This window comes from Zingiber officinale, chromosome 8A, assembly GCF_018446385.1.
Source record: "Zingiber officinale cultivar Zhangliang chromosome 8A, Zo_v1.1, whole genome shotgun sequence".
Classification (NCBI taxonomy): Eukaryota; Viridiplantae; Streptophyta; class Magnoliopsida; order Zingiberales; family Zingiberaceae; genus Zingiber; species Zingiber officinale.
Genome location: NC_056000.1, coordinates 22,682,221 through 22,692,861, shown reverse-complemented (window position 1 = coordinate 22,692,861; position 10,641 = coordinate 22,682,221).

Below are 10,641 nucleotides of genomic sequence, written 5' to 3'. Positions count from 1 at the left end.
GTTTTGACTTGGGTCTCCTGCAGAACTTAACACGTTCGACCCAAATCACCTTAAGTTATTAATTCCATTAAATATTAATTTCCATAATTGGTTCCTAGTACTGACGTGGCGAGGCACATGGCCTTCTTGGATATGGGAGCAACCACCACCGACTAGACAAAACCTTTTATGGAAAGCTAATATTTAATTTCCTAAAATAACTTTAGGTTAACCGAAAAGAACAATCAAATCACAAGGGGAAAAAAAATAAAAGAACACAACATCGAAAAATATATTCGAAATACTAGAATCGCATGCCTCTTGTATTTGGTATTATTTCCAAAAATAACTAGTATGATGCGGAAAGAAAAATTACTAGTTATACCTTTTAGAAAGACCTCTTGATCTTCTATCGTATTCCTCTTCTAACCTCGGACGTTGTGTGGGCAATGATCTTCCGAGATGAGAACCACCAAGCACCTTCTTCTTCCTTGCAAATTTCGGCCATCAAAACTTCTTATAGGATGAAGAGGTTCGGCCACCACCACCATGCTCCAAGGGATGCTAGAAAAGAGGCTTCTTTTCTCTCCTTCTTCTCCTTCTTAAATCCGGCCACCAAAGCTATCTCCACCATGAGAAAGTTTCGACCACACAAAGGAGAGGAGAGAAAACAAAGGGCCGGCCACACCCAAGGAAGAAAAGAGGAAGAAAAATAGAATAGAGTCGTTAGCCTTGAAGCCTCCTCTACCCCCTCTTTTATAATCCTTGGTCTTGGCAAATAAGGAAAATTTAATAAAAACTTCCTTAATTCTTTTGTCAATGAAAAGGAAAATTTATTTAATTAAAACAATTTTTCCTTTTCAAATTTCAATGGCCGGCCACAACAATAAACTTCCAAGCAAATAAAATTTTAAACACCAATTAAAACTTCCTTATTTGCTTCCGGAAATTTATAAAATTTCTCCAATAATTTTATCCCTTCATGATTGGTTTATAAAAAGGAAATTTAATAAATTAAAATCTTTCTTTTAACATGTGGATAAAAAGAAAGTTATCTCTAAAAATTAAAATCTCTTTTAATCTACAAATAAGGAAAGATATCAAATCTTTTCTTAATCTTTTGTAGAAACTTATAAAAGAGAATATTTAATTTTAAACTCTCTTTTAAATCATGAACATGGTTAAAAAGGAAAGTTTTCTTAAAATTTAAAATCCTCCTTTAAACAACAAATAAGGAAAGATTTCAAATTTTAAACTCTCTTTTAAACATGTAGATAATTTACAAATAAGGAAAGTTTTTACCAAAAATTAAAACCATCCTTTTAAACTACAAATAAGGAAAGAGATTAATCTCTTCTCTTAATCTTTTGTAGAAAGCTATAAAAGGAAATTTTTAATTTTTTAAACTCTCTTTTAAAATCATGATATCCACATAAGAAATAATTTTAATAAAAATCCTTTTTAATATTCTAGTGGCCGGCCACCTAAGCTTGGGACCCAAGCTTTGGCCGGCCACCTACATGACTCATCCACTTGGTCTTGGCCGGCCCTAGCTTGGGTTCCAAGCTAGCTTGGCCGGCCCCATTGGATGGGTAAGAAGGTGGGTATGCGGTGGGTATAAATCTCTATATACTAGAGGCTATGATAGGGACCGAGAGGAGGAATTGGTTTTGGTCTCCCGATGAAATTAAGCATCCCGTGTTCGCCCCGAACACACAACTTAATTTCATCAATAATAATTCATTCCACTAAAGAACTATTATTGAACTACCGCACCAATCCCAAATTATATTTTGGGCTCCTTCTTATTATGAGTGTGTTAGTCTCCCTGTGTTTAAGATAACAAATGTCCACTAATTAAGTAAGTTACTGACAACTCACTTAATTAATATCTAGCTCCAAGAGTAGTACCACTCAACTTCATCGTCATGTCGGACTAAGTCCACCTGCAGGGTTTAACATGACAATCCTTATGAGCTCCTCTTGGGGACATTCTCAACCTAGATCACTAGGACACAGTTTCATTCTATAATCAACAACACACACTATAAGTGATATCATTTCCCAACTTATCGGGCTTATTGATTTATCGAACTAAATCTCACTCATTGATAAATTAAAGAAATAAATATCAAATATATGTGCTTGTTATTATATTAGGATTAAGAGCACACACTTCCATAATAACTGAGGTCTTTGTTCCTTCATAAAGTCAGTATAAAAGGAACGACCTCAAATGGTCCTACTCAATACACTCTAAGTGTACTAGTGTAATTATATAGTTAAGATAGACTAATACCTAATTACACTACGACCTTCCAATGGTTTGTTCCTTTCCATCTTGGTCGTGAGCTACTGTTTATAATTTATAAAGAACCGATAACATGATCTTCTGTGTGTGACACCACATACCATGTTATCTACAATATAAATTAATTGAGCAACTACATTTATCATAAATGTAGACATTTGACCAATGTGATTCTTATTTCTAGATAAATGTTTATACCAAAAGCTAGAATTTTAGTATACACTCTAACAGGCTACTCCCTCATTTTGGATCCACCTCATTTGGGGCAGCGCCTCAGCCTACTTCCAACCCTGCCTCACACAACGCTTCTCCTTCACCCGCCGCCCCGAGCTGAGGTCGGGGTCGTAATCCAGCCGGCCGTCTGGCCAGACGCGTCTTCCGAGGAGCCCCCCGGGCCTCCAGACGTGGTCGCGCAGCCCTTCATCACGCAGGTCAAAGCTCGTCCGGTCGGGGAGCCATAGACAGGGGTGCTGCAGCCTCTTCACAGGGTCAGCCTCGCTCTGATGACTCTGACTCTGATAACCAGCCCCTGCTTCACAGGCGGCGCCGAAGACCAGGTCCGACTTTATAAACGCTTAATCCTGTTCCTTTTACTGCCATATTGCCCCCCCGCGGCCATCGTTGCTGACTCTGACCCCACTCCCTTCTTCATTTTTGTTTCGTTTATCTGGCAGCCTCTCCCAACCCTACAGGGGAAGACCAGCTGCATTCCGCTCTGCCCCCGCTCCTGTAGAGGAAGACAGCCCAGGCGATCGTCATGACCCCGTGCCAACTGAGCCCGTTCCCGAGCCACCTCCTGCTCCTCCTGGTTCTGACGCCGGCCCTTCTCAACCTTCCTCCTCCTCCCGCCATCATTACAGGACCACTATCCCCTCTGAAGCTGCTCTAGCTCGACGACACGACGCCCCCACAAGCATTCTGATGATGTGAGGCTGCCTCGGCAGTTTGTGGGCGGAGAGCATGAGTCAGATGGACAGCGCGTCGCCATTAGCTCAGATGGATAAGTTCTCGAAGTCCTGGGCTAAAGTAAGTACGCTTCACCTTGCACTTGGTATTAGTTTGCCTTAACTGGGGGTTATATCTTCCATCCAGACTCATGCAGAATCTTTGGTGCTGAACCAATCCTTCCACGCCCTCCATCACGAAAGCAAAGAGCTCCGAGAGAGAGTCTTCGAATTAGAGCTGCAACTGAATGACCCCGCCCAAGCCAGTTACGCATTGCGTGCAGAAGTCCAAGCCTTAACCAACCAAACCAATCGGCAGAAAAGGTCCCTGGTGCAGGTCAAAAATGAGCTCCAAGCTTTGAAGGAGGAGAGAACTATCTTTGAGGAGGGGTATCAACAACAACTGGCCCATTAGGCTCAGGAAATACAGTCCAAGGATACCCTTCTGCAGGAGAGGAACAAGAAATTGGAGGTTCAGGCAGCTCAACTGGAAACTCAAGCAGCTGAACTGAGGGCTCTGAAAGCAGAACTATCCTAGTCTCGAGCGGCTCTGACGGGAGTATCCACTGCCTTGGCGGTCTATCAGTAAGGAGAGAGTGATCGTTGCCTTCAAAGTCGAATGTCATATCTGAGCTCTCCTGAGTTTTTATCCCAAGCCGGGGCACGTTTCTCTGCAACCGTACCCTACAAGGCGGCTGGAGTTATCCGACAGCTTCACGCGCAGAATTTCTTGAACTCCATCCCTCCTGCAAACTTCTTGGATCAGGACAAGATCATCTAAGGTTTTCCGGATGAGATCTTTGCTCCTTTCAAATGATTTGTTCCAACTGCTTAAAACTGATGAGATTTTTACATATACATGAGTATCTTCGAATTTTTACTTGACTATCCTACCGTCTCCGGAACCCTCGGCCGACCTGGCTTATACCCATAGAGTTGGCGCCCTTCAAACTCGATAGGGCCGTAGGTAGTTAGCACTCTAAGGTCGGTCTAGCTTCCTTCCTTGAGCATCCTGCAAATAATAGGCCCCTGATGCCAGTTTTTTGATGACTTTGTATGGTTCGTCCCATTGTGGCGCCAGCTTTGTCACTTCCCCTAAGGGCTTCACCTGCTTCCAGACTAGGTCTCCTTCTCCGAAGAAACGAGGGATCACCCTTCTGTTATAGTTCTGTCTCATCCTCTGTCTATAGGCTTCCAGCCTGGCAGCTGTTTGCTCACGAATTTCGCTGATGAAATCCAGTTCGGCCAGCCGTCGCTCTGTGTTCTCTTGGTCGTACATCATTCTTCTCACGGATGGTATCCCGACCTCCAGAGGTACTACTGCTTCATTACCATACACTAAATGGAAGGGTGTCAGACCTGTACTTTCTCGGGGTGTCGTACGATAGGCCCATAAAATGCTCGGCAGCTCGTCCACCCAACTGCCTCCCGTGTGATCCAGCTTGACCTTGAGCCCTCGCACTATTTCTCGATTGATCACCTCTGTCTGACCATTGCTCTGAGCATGCGCCACCGAAGTAAAGGCCTGAGTTATGCCGAACCCCTTGCACCAATTCTGTATCTTGCGTCCTTGAAATTGTCTGCCGTTATCCGACACTAACTTATGAGGTAAGTCAAATCTGCAAAAGATATTCTTCCACAAGAACTGGATCACCGCATCTTCAGTGATTTTGGCCAAGGCTTCCACTTCCACCCACTTGGAAAAGTAATCCACTGCTACCAGCAAGAAACGCCTTTGCCCCGTAGCCATCGGGAAAGGTCCTACGATATCCATACCCCATTGGTCAAATGGGTAAGACACTATAGAAGTTCTCAGCAACTCTGTGGGTCGGTGCGTCAGGTTCTGATACCTCTGGCATGACAAACAAGTATTCACCAGCTTCTGTGCGTCCTTCTGCAGGGTAGGCCAGAAATACCCGTCCAATAGTACTTTTCGGGCCAGCGTTCTTCCATCCGCGTGGTTGCCACAGCATCCCAAATGTATCTCCCGCAAGACCTGATCCACTTCTTCTATATTCAAGCACTTGAGCAACGGTCTGGAGAAAGACTTTTTGTACAATTGATCTCCGATCATAACATAAGAATGGGCCTGTCTCCTGAGCATACGCGCCTCTTCTAAGTTGGTAGGTACAATTCCTTGTTGGAGGAAGCTTATTATGGGTGCCCTCCAATCAATTACTTCTTCCAGGTTATTTTGTAGATCTATCTAAGCTACAAGGAAGGTCTGTGCTATAGATCTGTCAAACGTCCAAGTGGTCAGGGAGCTGGCCATTTTAGCTAGTTCATCCGCTCTTTCATTTTCAGCCCTGGGAATCTTAGTGACTGTGACTTCTTTAAACTCTTCCCTCATCTTTTCATAGGCTTCCTTATAAACTCCCATCTTTTCATTGTTTACCTCAAAATGCCCGGTCACCTGCTGAGTTACTAGCTGGGAATCTGAATATATTATGACTCGACTGGCCCCTACATGCCGAGCTGCTTGCAGACCTGTTAATAAGGCTTCATATTCCGCCTCATTGTTGGTAGCTCTGAAATTTAGCCGTACAGTCAGCTGCATAATGTCTCCCTTCGGAGATATTAGAAGTGCACCTACACCACTTCCATGACGGGTAGCCGACCCGTCTACATAAATTTTTCAGACCTCCTCCGAGTCTGCTTGATAAACCTCTGTCATGAAATCCGCCAGAGCCTGTGCTTTGATCGCGGTTCGGGGCTGATACTGTATATCATATTCCCCTAGCTCGGTTGCCCATTTGATAAGCCGACCTGCTACCTCCACCTTGGTGAGAGCTTGACCCATTGTACTGTTTGTCAGGACGGTGATGGGATGCACAAAAAAATACGGTCGGAGGCGTCGAGCCATGAGAACAAGTCCGTAAACCAACTTTTCCAGGGCCGAATACCGAGACTCAGCCCCCTTCAATAGATGGCTGAAAAAATACACTGGCCATTGTACATTGTCCTGCTCTTTAACCAGCACGGCCCCCACGGCCTCGGGGGTGGCTGACAAGTAGACCCAAAGGGGCTCTCCCACAACAGGCTTAAACAGCGATGGCAAAGACTCCAGGTATTGCTTTAGCTCCTTAAAGGCCTGTGTGCATTCTTCCGTCCACTGAAACTTGGCCTCTTTCCTGAGCACTTTGAAGAAGGGCGCAGCTCGATCTGCAGATCTGGAGATGAATCGGGACAGTGCTGTTATCCTGCCGACCAGCTTCTGCGTTTCCTTCAGATTCTGAGGGATCTGCATGTTTCGAAGTGCTTGAACCTTCTCAGGGTTGGCTTCTATCCCTCGTTCAGTCACCAGATACCCCAAAAACTTCCCTCCTTTGGCCCCGAACAAGCATTTTAGAGGATTCAGCTTTACCCCATATTGCCTTAGAGTCCCACAGGTTTCCTCTACATCTCTTATGAGATTGGACGCCAGGGGGGATTTGATTAGGATGTCATCAACATACACTTCGACGTTCCGCCCAATCTGACTTCGAAAGACTTTGTCCATCATCCTTTGGCAGGTAGCCCCAGCATTCTTGAGTCCAAATGGCATGACCGTATAACAGAAAGTACTGTCAGCCGTTATGAAGCTAACTTTCTCCTGATCCTCCCTAGCTAAGGGTATCTGATGATATCCTTGATAAGCGTCCAGCATGCATATCCTCTCACAGCCAGCAGTTGAATCCACCATCTGATCGATCCGCGGGAGAGGATAACAGTCTTTGAGGGTGGCTTTGTTAAGGTCGCGAAAGTCTATGCACACCCTCCATTTGTTGTTAGGCTTTTTTACCAATACGACGTTAGAAAGCCAGGACGGGAATTGCACCTCTCGAACAAGTCCTGCCCTCCTGAGCTGATCCACTTCAGCTCGGATAATTTTATTCTGGTCGGCCGAGAAGTTTCTCTTCTTCTGCTTGACGGGCTTGGCTTCGGGCATTAAATGCAGCTTGTGCTCGGCTACCCCTGGTTTGACTCCGAGTAGCTCTTCCGGTGACCAAGCAAAAACGTCCTTATTACGGCTCAGACACCGTATCAGCTCCGACCTAAGTTCCGGCGGTAAGTCGCTGGCAATGCGAGTGATGCTCTCCGCTCTGTCAGGGTGCAACTGGATCTCTTCCCAAGGGATAGGCTCCTCGGCAATAGGCAGAAGCTCCTCTTGGATAGCGTGTACACCACCATCCTAGGTCCTCCGGCTTTTGCGTGCCTCCACCCGGACCATGTCAATGTAGCAGCTGCGAGACATCTTCTGCTCTCCCTTGACTTCCCCGACCCGCTCGCCGACCGGGAACTTGATCTTCTGGTGAAAAGTGGAGACAGTAGCCTGGAACTCATGCAGAGCTGGCCTTCCCAGGATGACGTTGTATGAGGAAGGCGAATCCACCACTATAAAGGTGCTCCTCCGGGTGCGCACCAGTGGCTCGGTGCCCATGGAGATGGCCAGCTTGATCTGACCCATGGGCTTGACTTCGTTGCCTGTGAACCCGTACAGAGAAGTGGTTACGGGTTGGAGCTCAGCGGCATCAATCTGCATCTCCTCGAACGCAGCTCTAAACAAAATATTGACCAAGCTCCCGGTATCCACAAATACCCGGGCCACTCGGCTGTTAGCGATAACGACCTTGATTATGAGAGCATCGTCGTGGGGTAGTTCCAGACCCTCTAAATCTTGTGGCCCAAAGCTGATGACATGGCCAGACGCTTGCTCGTGGCTGCATCCCATGGTTCCCACATATAACCGCCGACCATGTGACTTACGGGCTCGGCCTGAGTCCCCGTCAGTGGGCCCTATCTTCCCTGGGACCGGCTTGGTTAGAAGGACCGGCTAGGTCGGGTTGGGTCTGACGAGCACGTCCAGCCGCGGCCCGTTCTTCCTCCATTCTCTGTATTTGGGGCGCTAACTCCGGGGGGGCTCGCTTGGAATCACGAGCGAATTGGAAGCAGTTGCTGAGATCATGCGTCCTGGACCGATGGTATGTGCAATATGGTGCTCCCCTTGGTCCAGGCCTGGGCGCGTGTATGACAGCAACTCGTGGGGCTGGTCTGACTCCCTGAGCGGGCTGAGGGGCAGGCCTGGGTTGAACGCGCTGAAAGGGCTGAGCTGCTTGGGGTGCTCTCCTTTCAGGTCGGTTGCCAGGAGTCACCGTCTTTTCAGCCTTCCTCCTAGCGGCCTGAGCTTCCTCCACCTTGATGTAGCAAGAAGCTTTCTCCACCATATCGTCAAAACTCCGTGCGGGATTTTTGATGAGGTCCCTAAAGAATTCTCCTTCTCGTAATCCGTGGGAGAAGGCGCTCATCAATATTTCTGAGGTGGCGGAGGGGACGTCATTGGCCACCTGACTGAACCGGTTGATGTAGTTTCACAGAGGCTCGGTCGACTCCTGTTTAAGAGCGAAAAGGCAATGGTCGATTTTTTGATACTTACGACTGCTGGCAAAACGACGTAGGAAGGCCATTTTGAAATCCATGAAGCGGTTGATGGATTCTGGGGGCAATCCATCGAACCACTTCTGCGCCGACCCAGATAGGGTATGTAGGAAGACTCGGCATTTGACAGCATCGCTGTATTGATACAACATAGCCGCATTCTTGAACTTCCGTAGATGCTCTTCCGGGTCCTTGCTTCCATCATATTCTCCGATGTTTGGGGCTCTATAACCCCTTGGCAGGCTTTCCCTCAAGATCTGAGCCGAGAAGGGTACCTTATCATCCGGATCTTCAGGCAGATCTCTGGCAGAGATTATAGCCTTCCCCTTTCCTGAATCCTGGGGTGGATGCAAAGAGCTCTCCGCCACCAACGCCGGCGGCTCTTCTTTCTTCGGACTATGCTCTCGAGGTTCAGCTCGATGATAGTTGCGGCGAGGCTCTCGGAATGAAGTACGAGGGAGTTCTTCCGGTTGCTTTCTCTTTGAGCTCCTGTCGGAAACAGGAGCTGGTTCTTTGGATGCTTCAGGTGCTAGGTGAGGTCGTGAAACCGTGCCTTGTTTTTCAGAGGCAGCTCGCTTTCTGACCTCCTTGAAGAGATCGTACTCCCCCGCGGTCATGGTAACATTAATCCTCCTGCTGGAGCTTCGACCAGAGTCCTCCATCTTCACGCTTCGGATCAGGCTGTTGTGTTTCCCACAGACGGCGCCAAATTTGATCCTGTCCGAAAGCTGAGTCGGACGGAGGCTGGTCTTGGTGGCCTGGTTGTTGACAGAAAGTCGTGGGCGATTCGGCTCCCACGGGCGGCTGACGATGCTGCAGGACCCTGCACACACTCAGACGATCTCCCCCTCACGTTAGAGACCGGAACCCAGGGAAAAAGTCCCCGGATCAGGCCCTCCGACGCTCAAGTCAGGTCCTTTTTCCCCAAAAAAAGCAGAGAGACTGAAAATGAAAAGTTGTGGAAAAAGTGACGAGAGAGCGCGTACTCGCGTACGAGGAATCCCCTCCTTTTTATGCACCCGCCTTGCTTCCAGAACCTGCAACCCTCTCAGAAAACGTTAGACGCTGGACTTTATCGTATCTCCCGGACACCTGTCGTGCTGCTATTGGTCGTGAAGGCATCTTCTTGTTTAGGAACCTCTGCCTTTACACATGGGTTTTGTCTTGTAGCGAAGGACATCTGTCAGGCTACTATTGGTTATGAGAGCATCTTCTCCTTTAGAAACCTCTGCCTTCGCACATCTCACTGGTATGTAATGATTACCCTTGATGGACAATTGTGATCCTTCAACTCCTGCACAGCTTGGCTCATCCTATTTATCGCGGTTGGCATCTACCTCACACCCCTCGACCAGACCCACCTCTAAGCGTTACTTGTTAGTCGGGTTAACCCTGAACAGCCCTGTCGATCATGGTCTGTATTCGGTACCCTGCATTTGCTGGCCCTCGACTGTAAGCCCGTAGATCGGGCTGTCTTTACACAGCTCTGCCGCTTCCGACCTGTGGGTTGTGACTTGCACTTCTGGATCTTCGAGTCGCAGACCTGCAGATCGAGCCGTCTCTACATAGCCCTGCCGCTTCCGACCTTTGATTTGTGGCTTGCACTTCCGGGCCTTCGAGTCGCAGACCTGCAGACCGAGCTGTCTCTACACAGCCCTGCCGCTTCCGACCTTTGATTTGTGGCTTGCACTTCCGGGCCTTCGAGTCGCAAACCTGCAGACCGAGCCGTCTCTGCACAGCCCTGCCGCTTCCGACCTTTGATTTGTGGCTTGCACTTCCGGGCCTTCGAGTCGCAGACCTGCAGACCGAGCCGTCTCTACACAGCCCTATCGCTTCCGACCTGTGATTGTTTCCTGTCCCTCGACCATAGGCCTGCAGCTCGAGCTGCCTCTGCCCAGCTCTGCCGATCCCGACCTGTACCCCAGGTTCCGCCTGCCGTCCTCCTTTGTTTTCCAACGGCTTCGCCTCCTTGAACAACACGTCTGCCTGATC